At 42.5% G+C, this 13,444-nt stretch overlaps 1 protein-coding gene across 4 annotated transcripts in view; it reads left to right on the top strand.

The window, feature by feature from the left end:
• Window positions 1–3,970: 3,970 nt before the first annotated feature.
• CTIF (cap binding complex dependent translation initiation factor) overlaps window positions 3,971–13,444 on the top strand; it is a 198,640-nt gene continuing 189,166 nt past the window's right edge. For 2 of the 4 annotated variants that reach the window (XM_058171010.1, XM_058171009.1), the window contains exon 1: window positions 3,972–4,137. The gene's annotated coding sequence lies outside the window, so the exon portion shown is untranslated. Of the gene's footprint in view, window positions 4,138–13,444 lie in introns of all 4 variants that reach the window. The other 2 variants (XM_058171012.1, XM_058171011.1) reach the window with 2 other exon arrangements.

Below are 13,444 nucleotides of genomic sequence, written 5' to 3'. Positions count from 1 at the left end.
CATTCTTCTTTCTTTCTTTCCTTCCCCCCACCCCCATCCATCCATTCCTCCCTCCCATCCTTCTTTCTTTCCTTCCCCCTCTCTCCCCTCCTTCCATCCACCCCTCCCATCCTTCTTTCTTTCCTTCCCCATCTCCCCTCCATCCATTCCTCCTTCCCTCCCTCCCTCCCTCCCTCCCTCCCATCCTTCTTTCTTTCTTTCCTCCCTGTTGTCCAACTGAATGGCACAATATGGAGGAAGACTATTGCTTAACACTGTGTAAGCCGCCCTGAGTCTTCGGAGAAGGGCGGGATATAAATTCAAATTAAAAAAACAACAACAATAGTAGACCTTCCTTTTTTCTTAAAGCAGGTGAAACTGACAAGAGTTTTGTCAATTTCTCCTTTTAGCCAAATAACGAAGAAGAAGAACGGTGGAGGGTTTCCCCTTCCTCCCACCTTGCAACACCCCAAGACAGGAAGGTGTGCAAGTAAGGCATTCCAGCAGCTGCCGGTGGAGGGAGACTCACACAAAAGATCTCTTGGTGGGAAATGGGCGGGGGGGGGGCCTCTCTCTCTCTCTCTGAGACACACAATTCCAGACTAGGCTCAGGCTTGTTTTTATTTATTTATTTATTTATTTTTGTCACAACAGTATACACAAACAATTGTCATAGATAAAACAACATATCTTGAAGAAATATATATATATATATATATATATATATATATATATATATATATATATATATATATATATATATATATATATATATATATAGGTCTTTAGTTTGTTCGGGTTTTCTCCGTGTAAAATTGGAAGTGTCTTGGCGGCGTTTGAAGTCATTCGTCATCTTCAGGCTTCAGCGTGCTTCTGGGAGCAATGTGTGATCGCAGCTGTTTCTTCCTTTAACGGAAGGATAAAGGAAGGTTAAAAGGAAGAAACAGCTGCGATCACATTGCTCCCAGAAGCACGAAGCTGAAACGAATGAATGAGACTTTCGTCGTCGCCATAACTCTACTCAATTGCGAACCAACAAGATTATACAAACACCGTGAAAACCTCAGAAAACAAATATATATATATATATATATATATATATATATATATATATATATATATATATATATATATATATATATATAAAAAAATATGCAACAACTATGTTAATTTGATATAATGAAGAGAACAATAGGACAGGAACGGTAGGCACTTTTGTGCTCTTATGCACGCCCCTTATAGTTATTTATTTATTTATTTATTTATTTATTTTTCGCATTTTTATACCGCCCTATCTCCCTAGGGACTCAGGGCGGTTTACAGCCAGATAAAACATACATATAAATACAAAATAAAACATCAATTAAAAAACTTATTACATAAGGCCGAATATTTAAAAATAGCAATACAAATAATAAAACCCCATTAAAACCAAATTCAAAATTTAAAGTTCTAGTCCAGTCCTGCGCAGATAAATAGATGTGTCTTAAGCTCGCGGCGAAAGGTTCGAAGGTCAGGAAGTGGCGGAGTCCTGGGGGAAGTTCATTCCAGAGGGTGGGAGCCCCCACAGAGAAGGCCCTTCCCCTGGGTGTCGCCAGTCGGCACTGCCTGGCCGACGGCACCCTGAGGAGTCCCTCTCTGTGAGAGCGCACGGGTCGGTGAGAGGTATTTGGTGGCAGCAGACGGTCCCGTAAGTAATCCGGCCCTATGCTATGGAGCGCTTTGAAGATAGTTACCAGAACCTTGAAGCGCACCTGGAAGGCCACAGGTAGTCAGTGCAGTCTGCGCAGGAGAGGTGTCACATGGGAGCCACGAGGGGCTCCCTCTATCACCCGCGCAGCCGCATTCTGAACTAACTGGAGCCTCCGGGTGCTCCTCAAGGGGAGTCCCATGTAGAGAGCATTGCAGTAATCCAGACGAGATGTCACGAGAGCGTGAGTGACCGTGCATAGGGCATCCCGGTCTAGAAAGGGGCGCAACTGGCGAACTAGGCGAACCTGGTAAAAAGCTCTCCTGGAGACGGCTGTCAAATGATCTTCAAAGGACAGCCGTCCATCCAGGAGAACGCCCAAGTTGCGCACCCTCTCCATTGGGGCCAATGACTCGCCCCCAACAGTCAGCCGTGGCTGCAGCTGACTGTACCGGGATGCCGGCATCCACAGCCACTCTGTCTTGGAGGGATTGAGCTTGAGCCTGTTTCTCCCCATCCAGACCCGTACGGCTTCCAGGCACCGGGACAGCACTTAGAAAACTGTAACTATAACTGTAACTGTAACTGTAACTGTAACTGTAACTATAACTATAACTATAACTATAACTATAACTATAACTATAACTATAACTATAACTATAACTATAACTATAACTAACTATAACTATAAATATAACACTTCCACACTGGGAAAACTTACAGTTTTCCCAGTGTGGAAGTGAAGTTGCCTTTCACAAAAGCAAGGGAATCGACGGATTAAGGAATCTGGGGAGGAAAAAAAAAATGCAGACAAGAGTGAAGAAGACCAGGGCTTTCCCATGGCCAAAGCGAAGGATGAGGATTGACATCTACGTAAGAGGGTCGTTGCGTAAGCGCACCAGCGTGCCTACCGTCCCTGTCTGTCCTAATGTTTTCTTTCATCCGTATCCTTGGCGCGTATTTATAATCATGCTTACCCTCGTATCTGTCCTAAAAGACACGCTTGATGAAATAAAATAAAATAAAATAAAAGATCTGAGCCAGCTTCATTTTTCCACCCGAAGCCTACAGCTCAACCCAGGCCAATCCTGCCTGGGCAAGCAGAAGAAGAGCTGGCCTGGGACAACCAAGGAGCGTAGTTTTACATTCTTCCCGAATCTTGGATTTTAAAAGGAAACTGACAGGATTCCGGTCAGTTTCACCCGATTAAAAAAAAAAAAAGCATGTGTCATCTTCCCTGAGTAACCCTGTAAAACAAAACGGAGAAAAGCCATCTATTCAGGAAGGCTGGGTGCAACCTCAAATTGCCTACGATAATTGTAAACAGAATAGAATAGAATAGAATTTTTTATTGGCCAAGTGTGATTGGACACACAAGGAATTTGTCTTGGTGCATATGCTCTCAGTGTACATAAAAGAAAAGATACCTTCATCAAGGTACGACATTTACAACACAATTGATGGTCAATATATCAATATAAATCATAAGAATTACCAGCAACAAAGTTACAGTCATACAGTCATAAGTGGAAAGAGATGGGTGATGGGAACGCTGAGAAGATTAATAGTAGTGCAGATTTAGTAAATAGTTTGACAGTGTTGAGGGAATTATTTGTTTAGCAGAGTGATGGCCTTCGGGAAAAAACTATTCTTGTGTCTAGTTGTTCTGGTGTGCAGTGCTCTATAGGTCATTTTGAGGGTAGGAGTTGAAACAGTTTATGTCCAGGATGTGAGGGATCTGTAAATATTTTCACAGCCCTCTTCTTGATTCGTGCAGTATACAGGTCCTCAATGGAAGGCAGGTTTGGTAGCAATTATATCGATAAAAATTGATAATGATACTGCATTTTACATAGCCATCATGGTTGGCAGCTCCTAGCTCCTATTCTATTTACAATCCCGTCCCCCAAAGCCACAGGACCCACAAGGAAGAGGGAGAAGCACCAGCCCAGCCCCCTCACCCCTCTTTCTCTAGGCCCAGAGAATACAGCTCCCAGTTTCTTCCTTTCCCCCCCTCCACTCCTTCTCCTCCTCCTCGCCACATTTCTCCTCAAGGATGGAAACTACATTTCCCAGGACCCCTAGCGCGTCTCCATCTTTTTTTCCCCTTTTTTTTTTTTAAACCCGATGCACGTGGCTCGGCGGGCGGAGCCGGGAACGTCACATTCCTGCATTCTCCTCGCCTGTGTCAGAGGGACCCGGGTTGCGTCGGAACGGGTGTTGTTGCTGCTGCTGCTGGTGCTGGGAAAAAGGGATCTTCAACCCCCCTCCACCCTCCACCCCTCCCCCCCAATCGCGAACCCTGCTTTCCTCCCTTTGCCCACCCACCCCTCGTCCTCCGGCCCCCCCCCCCAACATCTCCCACCGGCCCCCATGCAGCCCCTCCAGGGCGGCGTCTGATCCCGGAGCCTTCCCGATTCCTCGGCGCCCAGCCATCCTCCTCTTCCTCCCGCCACTCTCGGCCAAAGGTAACCCTGCTGGAGGGGAGGATGGAGCGGGGGGGGTCTTTCTCATGGTAATTTGGGGCTGGGGTCCCCGGGGGTGCAGAGCCAGTGGGGGACCCCCCCCCGATCGCTGCTCCCGTGGGCGGGGGGTTTGATGGTGCAGGTGGAGGGGGGGAATTGGGGTGCGCTTCGGGGTTCCCCGCGATCCAAGCGGGGGCCGTCAGTTATTCACCCCCCCACCGCTCCCTCTTTCTTTCTTTCTTTCTTTCTTTCTTTCTTTCTTTCTTTCTTTCTTCCTTCCTTCCTTCCTTCCTTCCTTCCTTCCTTCCTTCCTTCCTTCCTTCCTTCCTTCCTTTCTTTCTCCCAGCGCCGGCCGTTGCTGCGAGGCTCCGGCGGCGACCCCGGGGTAACCAACCTCCCCGCCCCAGCTCAGCAGCTCCTTGTGTTGTCGTGGCTGGCGGGGCGGGGCGGGCGGGCGGCGCGCTTCCCTTTGTTTTGCGACCGCCGGGATACAAAGTTGCCTCTGGAATCGCTCGCTTTACCCTGGGAACCAGGTGCGGGAAAGCGGAAGCCCCGATCGGGGAAGGAGGGAAGGAGGGAAGGAGAGAGAGAGAGAGAGAAAGAAAAAGAGGCCGGAGAGCCTTCCGCGACCCCCCCGCTTCCCCCCAACACCTCCAGCCTTCCTCCTCCTCCTCCTCTCCAACCTGAGTTTATTTTGCTTTCCTTTTATATTATTATTTTATTATTATTATTTACACAAAATGACAGTATACACAGCAAAGGAGATAGCTATTATTTTATAATTATATAAAATATAAATATATTATTATTACCATCATCATTCTTATCATTATTATTATTATAATCTTTATTCATTAAACACGAAACTCAGTCAACTGAACATTCAAAAAGGCATCACAAATACCATTGACTGGTGCTGATGGTTGATAGGGGCTGCTGCCAGCATTATTATTATTATTATTATCTTATTATATATATTATAATCTTTATTCATTAAACATGAAACTCAGTCAACTGAACATTCAAAAAGGCATCACAAATACCATTGACTGGTGCTGATGGTTGATAGGGGCTGCTGCCAGCATTATTATTGTTGTTGTTGTTATTATTATTATTATTAATAATAATAATCTTTGTTCATTAAACATGAAACTCAGTCAACTGAACATTCAAAAAGGCATCACAAATAACATTGATTATTATTATTAGTATTATTAATAATACCATTATTATTATTATTATTATTATTATTATTATTATTATTATTATTATTATTATTATTATTATTATTATTATTATTATTATTATTAAATGCTCCTCTGGAGGTTTTCTTTCTCTCCTCGCCCCCACCTCCTCCAAAACCCTTGCAATTGCCTGTTGTTTGTCTGGCCCTCTCTTCCTTGCTCTCTCTGCAAATCAGTCCTGCTTTCTACGCTTCTCTTCCCTCACCCCCCACCCCCCCACCCCCTTGCAGTTCACCCAAACCGGTGGGCAAAATCGCCAGCCAGCTTGGTTGGTGGGTTGGTTTTGGTTGGTTGGTTTTTGGGCCTGTCCGAGGTCAGCCTTGAGAAGAAAATGCATCATTCCAACGCACAAAGATCCTCGGGTGGGGGGGGGGATGGAGGGAAGGGAGGAGGAGGGGAGGGAGGGAGGGAGGGAGAGGAAAAGGTGGGGTGATGCACAGCCTGGTCATTCCTTCCCCCCCCCCCACCTTGCAATAGACGGGTGCTGCAATGGACCGCCCATCTTTCCTTTGGCTGTATTATCATTATTATTATTTAATTCTGCAAATTCTTGAGAAAGTATAGGATTAGTTGGAGGGCTTAGGGTGAAATTGCATTATTATTATTATTATTATTATTATTATTATTATTATTATTATTATTATTATTTACTTTATTCATTAAGCATGAAACTCAGTCAACTGAACATTCAAAAATACATCACAAATACCATTGACTGGTGCTAATGGTTGATACGAGTTGCTGCCAGCGTCCTAGGTATTAACCAAGCACCTTCTTAAATATACGATTATTATTATTGTTATTGTTATTATTTTTGGACAGATCTGCCATACATAGAGACAGATGTTCGACTTTCTCTCTGGGAGTGGGTGAGTGGGTGGGTGTAATCTCCCTTTGTAATCTTTTTTAAAACAGCTTCCTCTCTCCCAGACAATGTCTTGAGGTCAGGCTACCCCTCTAACTCTCCTCTTCCTCATCCCATTGGATGACTTGTTCCTAGACTATTGTAATCCACATCAGTTTTCCCAGAAGCCCTGGGCGGTTTTTGTGCCCGGATTTCCCTATTCCAGGTCTGCACGTGGCAAGCGTACAAGGTTGCAATTGCTCCGAAGCGGTTTGAAAGGTCTGGGGGTTTCATTTGGCAAAGGAGCACATTATGAAAAGGGAGAAAAAACAACAACCATATCTTACAGCAGGCTTGCTAGCTTAGCTATGCCTGCCTAGATTCCTTGGTTATTAAATGCAGATTTTTAAAAAAATAATACCTGGATGTAATGATCCTGGTGTTTTAACTGATCCGAGGGTGTTGTTATTTCCGTGTGGTGTTGCAAATGTGCAATAAGAAGCTTATCCGAGCTATAGTTGTTTACAAGGGGATGTGTAGCATATTCGGCATTCTTACCCCCCCATCCCCTGCTATGTTTATACAGGGATATAAAATGGAAACTGGCAAAATCCACGCACAATTGGGTTTTGGGTGGCAGGGTTGTGGGTGACCTTTTCCTTTTCAATATCCATCAAGAAGAGGATGCTCGATATTCCTCTTCCCACCCCTGCTAGAGAGACACTTGACAAGGGCTGTCAGAAGTGAGAGGTTTGCCAAGGGAAAGCAAATTCGGAGCCTCTCTTGTGGTGACATGCCATGCGATGCTCTGCGTGTGCATTTTGACAGGTGAGTGGAAAGCTTGACAAGGGCCGCTACTTTGAGGCTCCGTACCTGGGACAGTTGAGGTATTCTCGGGCGCGGTCCATTTTCCAGTTATTATAATACTTGTAAGTGCCCCCTGAGATCTTATTCTCTCTGCGGCCCTTCCTTCATCTGCTTTTCCCTATCATGTAGCCACGTCTGATTTTTCTCCTCCTTAGTCATGGGAAAGGCGGAAGGCTAGGTTGGAAGGTTCCGAACGAACGGAGGGTGAGGGTTGGAATTGTCAGGATTGCTTCTTGCGAGATCTTTTTTTGGGGGGGGGGTGCATTGGTAGAAAAAGCCGGAAAGGGCATCAGTTTAGTGAAGGGACAGTCACTTCCCTTCCAACCTCACTCCGTTCTCTGCCTCCATCCTTCCTTTCGTCTAACCCGTTTTTTGTTTTTTTTAAAAAAATGTTTGCAGCCGACTGCATAGCGGATCCCAAAAGCTGTTCCTTGCCGCGATTTCAAAATTGCTTCTTCTAGAAGCAGCCTGGAGTTCATGAATTTCCAAAAGGCTCAACATTGGATCCCAAGATATTCTCACTTTTAGCAGGCTGGGTGAGCCTGCTAAACATTTCAAGGATAGCTGCCTAGAATGAATGGAAAACGATAGCTCTGATCTCTATGCACTATTCATACCGACTTTGCCTCAATCTTAGTTGTCGTAGTCGGAAAATCTGATCCTGTAGCATTTTTTTTTTAAAAAAGAGAAACCTGGAAGTATCTTGATCGCAGATTGCTTTTCCCTCTTTGTATGCAACTGTAATCTTTGTGTGGGCTAGAAACTTTTTCAAAACCAGTTTTGCCTTTTTATGTGAATTGATTTTTTTTTTCTAATCTGCATTTGTGGCATGTACCATGAACGATTTACCTTGTGCTGAAGCAGGAACTTAAAAAACATTATAGGGGACCGGAAGAGCAATTCTGCTGTGTGTGTCAACAGCAACAAAATCAGTTCAGTCAACATGATTAAATTTAAATTGGGTGATTGCATTTGATAGTTTACAATTTAGTAGTTCTCTTTTTAAGGAAGTTACTGTTAGCCTTATATTACATTTAAGCTGAGATAAGGATAGCAGTCTGTGAAATGGATCTAAAACAAGCCGCTGTTGTTAAAAATCTGATTAAACAACTTTTACATAATAATAATAATATCAGAGTTGGAAGGGACCTTGGAGGCCTTCTAGTCCAACCCCCTGCCCAGGTAGGAAACACTACACCATTTCAGACAAATGGCTATCCAACATTTTCTTAAAAATTTCCAGTGTTGGAGCATTTACAACTTCTGCAGGCAAGTTGTTCCACTGATTAATTGTTCTCACTGTCAGGAAATTTCTCCTTAGTTTTAGGTTGCTTCTCTCCTTGATCAGTTTCCACCCATTGCTTCTTGTTCTACCCTCAGGTGCTTTGGAGAATAGTTTGACTCCCTCTTCTTTGTGGCAACCCCTGAGATATTGGAACACTGCTACCATGTCTCCCCTAGTCCTTCTTTTCATTAAACTAGAGTTTAATGAAGTTTAATACTGAGTTCCTGCAACCGTTCTTCATATGTTTTAGCCTCCAGTCCCCTAATCATCTTTGTTGCTCTTCTCTGCACTCTTTCTAGAGTCTCAACATCCTTTTTACATCGTGGCGACCAAAACTGAATGCAATATTCCAGGTGTGGCCTTACCAAGACATTATAAAATGGTATTAACACTTCACGTGATCTTGATTCTATCCCTCTGTTTATGCAGCCCAGAACTGTGTTGGCTTTTTTGGCAGCTGCTGCACACGGCTGGCTCATATCTAAATGGTTGTCCACTAGGACTCCAAGATCCCTCTCACAGTTACTACTATTGAGCATGTTTATAGTAATCTAATTGTATCAAGGTTCTAATTTGTAAAGAAAGTATCAGATTGCTAATTCTTTGTTTTGGCTGTGGGCTTGTTTGTTGTTGTTTGGGTTTTTGTTTTGTTTTTTGGCAAAACTATAACAAGTAATTTGTGCACAAAAAGACAATTTAGGTTCATTTCCTTATGGAGGGAAACCAGAGACATACTGCTTATTTACAGAACCATTTTACCATAAACACATTGGCCAAAGTTCAGGCAGATATTTGCAACAGATCAATTCAGTATGTCTAGTTTAATGAAAAGAAGAACTAGAATAGAATAGAATAGAATTTTATTGGCCAAGTGTGATTGGACACACAAGGAATTTGTCTTGGTGCATATGCTCTCAGTGTACATAAAAGAAAAGATACGTTCATCAAGGTACAACATTTACAACACAATTGATGATCAATATATCAATATAAATCATAAGGATTGCCAGCAACAAGTTATAGTCATACAGTCATAAGTGGAAAGAGGTTGGTGATGGGAACTATGAAACGATTAATAGTAGTGCAGATTCAGTAAATAGTCTGACAGTGTTGAGGGAATTATTTGTTTAGCAGAGTGATGGCCTTCGGGAAAAAACTGTTCTTGTGTCTAGTTGTTCTGGTGTGCAGTGCTCTATAGCGTCGTTTTGAGGGTAGGAGTTGAAACAGTTTATGTCCAGGATGCGAGGGATCTGCAAATATTTTCACGGCCCTCTTCTTGATTCGTGCAGTATACAGGTCCTCAATGGAAGGCAAGTTGGTAGCAATTATTTTTCTGCAGTTCTAATTATCCTCTGAAGTCTGTGTTTTTCTTGTTGGGTTGCAGAACCGAACCAGACAGTTATAGAGGTGCAAATGACAGACTCAATAATTCCTCTGTAGAATTGGATCAGCAGCTCCTTGGGCAGTTTGAGCTTACTGAGTTGGCGCAGAAAGAACATTCTTTGTTGTCCTTTTTTAATGATGTTTTTGATGTTAGCTGTCCATTTGAGATCTTGCGATATGATAGAACCCAGAAATTTGAAGGTTTCTACTGTTGATACTGTGTTGTCAAGTATTGTGAGAGGTGGAAGTATGGAAGGGTTTTTCCTAAAGTCTACCACCATTTCTACGGTTTTGAGTGTGTTCAGTTCCAGATTGTTTTGGTTGCACCACAAGGCTAGTCGTTCGACCTCTCGTCTACTAGGGGAGAGGTCGACTAGGGGAGACATGATAGCAGTGTTCCAATATCTCCAAGAAGAGGGAGTCAAACTATTCTCCAAAGCACCTGAGGGTAGAACAAGAAGCAATGGGTGGAAACTAATCAAGAGAAGCAACCTAGAACTAAGGAGAAATTTCCTGACAGTTAGAACAATCAATAAGTGGAACAACTTGCCTCCGGAAGTTGTGAATGCTCCAACACTGGAAATTTTTAAGAAAATGTTGGATAGCCATTTGTCTGAAATGGTGTAGAGTTTCCTGCCTGGGCAGGGGGTTGGACTAGAAGACCTCCAAGGTCCCTTCCAACTCTGTTATTATATGCTATAATTGAGCTCAGAATTGCCATTGCTAAGCAAGACAGTTGCACCCTATTTTATGGCCTCTTTTGTCACAGTTGTTAAAACAAGTCACTTTTAAGTGAATCATGAGGATGTTAAGTGAATCTGGCTTCCGCCATTGACTGACTTTGCTTGTCAGAAGCTGGCTGGAAAAATTACAACGGGTGACACATACATGTCCCTGGGACAGTATAACTATCATAAATACATGCCAGTTGCCAGGGGCCTGAATTCTGATCACGTGACCATGGGGGATGCCGCAAAGACTGTGCTGTAACTTTGATCAACAAAGGAATTTGTTGCAAGTCAAGGACTATCTGCATTTCCTGGGAAAGCTCAAAAATCCATTTGTGGCTGGGAGGCATTTTTTGAAATCGTGATGGGAGTTGGTGCTTGGATAGGTAGGTTGGAAGGAAGGAAGGAAGGAAGGAAAAAAGAAAGAAAGAAGGAAGGAAGGAAAGAAAGAAAGAAAGAAAGAAAGAAAGAAAGAAAGAAAGAAAGAAAGAAAGAAAGAAAGAAAGAATAGAAAAGGAGTCTGGCAAAAAGATACCCAAGGGCTATTTCATTCAGCAAAGATCTGGATGAGGAGCTGAGCCAAAGTGCTTTTTTTCATTGTACTTGGTTTCCTTATTTATTTGCCGGCTTTTGTGCATGTTTAAGCTGAACAGGAGAAAGTGAGGCTTAATGAGATTTAATGGATTGTGTCTTTCTCTCTCTTTAGCACATTGATCTTTAAAAATATTTAGAAGTCAAGTAAATCTAATTCCAGAAATGTAGACGGATCAGATCAAAAGCCGAAAGACAGTGAATGAAAAAAACAAACAAACATACGTTCTGGACCTTTTCAAACCCAAACCAAGCAATGGTGTTTGAAACACAAATTAGGGTTTTTAATAAACGTGTAGAAGTTTAGCAAAATTTACTTTCCACGTGCAACTCAGGATGGCAGCTGTTGCTGTAAAGTGTAAATTGGAGTTGACACATTTTTTTTTTTTAGATAAAAGTGAAAACTGTTGGAAAGATTCAGGAAAATCCTTCGGTTGGGTAATCTGTGAGGCAGTCTTCTCTTTCTGCTGGCTCACTTGGCATCAGGCAAGTCTAAAATTGGATTTCCTGTGGGATTCCCCCAGATTACAAGATTTCTGATCCCATTTGAGTGGCTGCTGTCTACACAATGACATCAGGAATTACATCAGCCTTAATCTCATTTGCCTTCCTTGGCTAAGTGAAATGAAGAATGTTTTTCTTCTTTAATGCCTCTGCATATAGGCACAGTTTATGTCCCCCCCCTTTTTTTTTTTTGCAAACTGGAATTAAATGCTGGAAAGGGCTGGAAAGTGGCTCAACAGGCTAATGTAGCCTGTTATTAACACACAGCTGCCGGCAATTATAATTACTGCAGGCTCGAGGCCCACCAGGCCCAAGGTTGACTCAGCCTTCCATCCTTTATAAGGTAGATAAAATGAGGACCCAGATTGTTGGGGGGGCAATACAAGTTGACTTTGTATATAATATACAAGTGGATGAGACTATTGCCTTACACAATGTAAGCCGCCCTGAGTCTTCAGAGAAGGGCGGGATATAAATTCAAATTTAAAAAAAAAAGAATGGCTTTAGAAGTGAGAACAGGTCCATCTGGAGCCAACTCAAGATAAACCCAATATAGTCATCATTTAACGACCCCATGATCCCTTGCAGGGTGGAGTCTGGGCAACTGAATGGAGCTAGCAAGAATGTTTCCTGGCCGGATGCCATTCCTGTCACCAATGCGGAGTTTTGTTCAGCGGGTATATTCTCGTTGTGCCCAGAAAGAGAAATATCTGCCTCTACCTAGGATTGAACTCATGGCCTCCTGATTGTGAGGCGAGAGCTCCACCTCTAGGCCACCACACCACTCCCAATATAAATCCAATATGAAAGCTTGAAAATCTACTTTCTACATCTTCTGGAATCTGCGTACCGGTAGTCCTTGACTTACAATCATTCATTTAGTGACCATTCAAAATTACAGTGGCACTGAAAAACTGACTTATGACTGTTTTTCACTCTTACGACCACCGCAGCACCCTGTGGTCATGTAATCAAAATTCGGATGCTTGGCTATTGACTCATATTTATGGCAGTTGCAGTATCCTGGGGTCACGTGTTCACCTTTGGGGACCTTCTGACAAACTGAACAACTGTGGCAAGAAAGGTCATAAAATAGGCAACACTCTGTCTTGCTTAGCAACAGAAATTTTGGCTATGTTGTGGTCGTAAATCGAGGACTACCTGCATTGATATTTAGTGTATCTGGAAGTCATTTTGTCATCATTATACTGTATTTTGAGTATAGCTCACTGAAGTTTTATTTAGCTTTTTTATTTAATAATCTCTGGGCAGACGGCTTGACGGTATTTTGTTGACTTAGAAATATACATTTGCAAAACACATGTGGAAGCTTCATGGAGCTCCCTTTTCTGTTATGTCGCTGAGAATGGTCCCCCTCAAACTGTTTTGAAAAGATGCTTTGTGGAGTCAATTTTATCCTCTTTAAAGCGGCAGGGTTTGTAAATAACAATTTGTTATTATATGCGGCAAATGCAAATAAGGCAAGATGTTAAACCATAGCCATGATAGAATAGAATAGAATAGAATAGAATAGAATAGAATAGAATAGAATAGAATAGAATAGAATAGAATAGAATTCTTTATTGGCCAAATGTGATTGGACACACAAGGAATTTGTCTTGGTGCATATATTCTCCATGTACATAAAAGAAAAGAATCAAGAATTCTAAGGTACAACACATAATGATAGTCATAAGGTACAAATAAGCAATCAGGGAACAATATAAATCATAAGGATACAAGCAACAAAGTTACAGTCATACAGTCCTAAGTGGACAGAGATTGGTGATGGGAACGATGAGAAGATTAATAGTAGTGCAGATTTAGTAAATAGTTTGACAGTGTTGAGGGAATTATTTGTTTA

Source organism: Ahaetulla prasina, chromosome 2 (genome assembly GCF_028640845.1).
Source record: "Ahaetulla prasina isolate Xishuangbanna chromosome 2, ASM2864084v1, whole genome shotgun sequence".
In the NCBI taxonomy this organism is placed as follows: domain Eukaryota; kingdom Metazoa; phylum Chordata; class Lepidosauria; order Squamata; family Colubridae; genus Ahaetulla; species Ahaetulla prasina.
The sequence above is the reverse complement of the archived record's forward strand: the minus strand, read 5'-3'. Positions and strand labels throughout refer to the sequence as shown.